Source organism: Brassica oleracea, chromosome C2, assembly GCF_000695525.1.
Source record: "Brassica oleracea var. oleracea cultivar TO1000 chromosome C2, BOL, whole genome shotgun sequence".
NCBI classification, from domain to species: domain Eukaryota; kingdom Viridiplantae; phylum Streptophyta; class Magnoliopsida; order Brassicales; family Brassicaceae; genus Brassica; species Brassica oleracea.
In genome coordinates this window covers 37895594-37898157 of record NC_027749.1, presented here as the reverse complement: position 1 = coordinate 37898157, position 2564 = coordinate 37895594, and positions in this window count along the sequence as shown.

Below are 2564 nucleotides of genomic sequence, written 5' to 3'. Positions count from 1 at the left end.
AAGACTATAAGTCTGTGGACGAATATAACTCTGCACTGTTTAAGATTGTTTCTAAAATGAAACTGTGTGGTGAAAGTATTACGGAACAAGATATGCTTGAGAAAACCTTTTCCACTTTCCATGCAAGCAATGTGTTGTTACAACAACAGTACCGAGAGAAAGGTTTCAAAGCCTATGCTAATCTTATTTCTTGTCTCTTGCTCGCTGAGCAGAACAATGAATTACTAATGAGAAACAGTCAGATGATGCCACTTGGATCAGCTCCACTACCTGATGCAGAAAAAAATATATTTTCGGAAGCGCGGGACTACGCTCCTAAATGCCTTTGGCGGTGTAGAAACCCATTAAAAAAAGAAAGAAAGAATGGTCGAGTGTCTTTGTGGTGGTCGAGTCGCGGGCAATAAGGATCGATCGAGAAGTTTTAAAGTACGAGGTGGGCGAAGAAGTGATCGTGGATGAACTATGAGTCGAATAAGGTGCTCGACCATAGTTAGAAGATGTCTTAGATTGATGTGAAGGACGTTTTGGAAGCATAACATTTTTGGAAGCGCGACGGTTTAGAAGCTCGATGTTTTTGAAGACCGACGTTTCTTCATCACAAAGTTTTCTCAGAAAATCATCGTATCAGTAAAATATTATTCTCGAGACATAATAAGTTGGAAGCAGGATGGGAATTAAGCAGGACGGGAAGCAAGCACGACGGGATCGAAGCACAACAGGAAGATCGGAAATTGGGCGAAAACCCTAATTTCTGTATTATGGAATTCTTCGAAGAAGCCGGAGGCTCGGGAAATATTTTTACAGGATATCAGAATTCATCTGGAGTCTATTAAAAATATATAGAGCATCAGAACGGGAGCGGAAAAATATTCGGGATTGATCGCGAGTCAGAAATTTGCCGGAAGGGTCAAAAATTGCGTAAACCGACCAAGAAACTCGAGGTGTCTCTACGTATATGGCCAGGACGTGATAACTACCATCTAAGCAGCTGAGTGTCTCCAGAAGCTCGAGGTGTCGCCGTGCATGGAAGCTGTACATGCAGCCTGACATGTAGAAGCACGAGGTGGATCGACCAAGCACGAGGTGTCTCCGCGCATGCACCCGAAGCATGTTGATCGACATGTGTGCGCAAGTGATTCCGAGCTATTTCAAGAGTTTTCGAGGTCAGTTCTCTACTGATTTCGAGTCAACGCCTAGGGAAGGTTCTGTTCAAATGAATTCGTCCAGGCCAGTCAGTTCTTTTGATGATCAAGCGAAAGTGCTGTCCGGAGTTAGTTCAGGTCTACGGGTTCAGATCAGTCAAAGTTCTGCTCGATACTCCGCCGGGAAGTCCGAAGAACTGTCCATAAGCTAGAGGAGGTTCTGTCCGAGTCCAGATCAGCCTGTCGAGGCCTGTCGGTTTCTACATGGTGAAGCCGAGGTTGTGTCCAAGAAAAGATCAGTCCAGTCCATTCTAGTCAAGGCGTCCCTTGGGTTTTGGCCAAGTCCTCTCCGATCAACCAGCTGCTTCTTACCTAGAACACTGTGAGTTGGTTTGTTTGAGTTCCACTTGGAACTTAGGGAAGATCGAGTATTCATATAGAGTAGAATGCTCACATTGTTGCATGATAGAGACCTTAGGGTTATTTATTAAACCGGACTCAGTTTAGCACGGGCTATGCTGAGATGAAATGGAATTAAGACTGAGATAATAACCTGACTAGGACTAGGATGATCGATTATAGTTGAATTGAGATTGAGATGAGATGCATGTCTTGATTATTTACTACTTGGTGTATTAGTTATGGATTAGACATGCCTTAGTGATGATTGCTTGGTAGTGATTATTGTTTGTGCAGGGATTGTGGTAATGTTGTTGTTTAGGGGACCTTTGGTCATATAGGCAGATCTCCTGGTTGTGATGTTGATACTACGGGTCCTATGCCATATAGGCTGGACTAGGAGTATTGGTTGATATTGTCGTAGACTCCTATATATTGTTTAGTTTTGGGTTGGAGTCTTGTCCCTTAGGTTTTCCTAGGGATTGTGTGTCGAGTGTTATGCCGATAGCAGGTGCGAAACCCGCCCCATGCTAGGCATGTTTGGGGTGGACTAGTGTTTCCTCGCCCTCGTATTCAGCGGGTTCAAGGAAACCCCTTATTCGCTGGATCGGGAAGACTCAGAGAGACGGGATCATGGCCTATGGCTGAGTGATTACACGACGGTGTAATGTGGCAGTGACCCGAAGGACTGTGGGCTGTCGCGCGGTGACCCGAAGGACTGTGGGCCGTGGTCGGTTGAAAGTTCCTTCTTCTGGCCTCTGTGGTAGGAAGATAGGATATTGCCGTTAGAGAGGATGAACACGAAGTCACCAGGGTCCAGGTAAGAGTGTTGTGTTAGTGTGTCGTAGAGGGTTATGGAACCCTCGAGTTATTGTTCCACCGATATATGGTGTTACGAGTTAGATCGAATAATTGGTAGTTACTATCTTATTGTTGTTGTGGTTGTGGTTGTTGATTGTTTGTCTTGCAGGTTCTGACACTAAGACCTAAGTCTGGTTTAGGTACCGGACTAGGCTTGGTGTA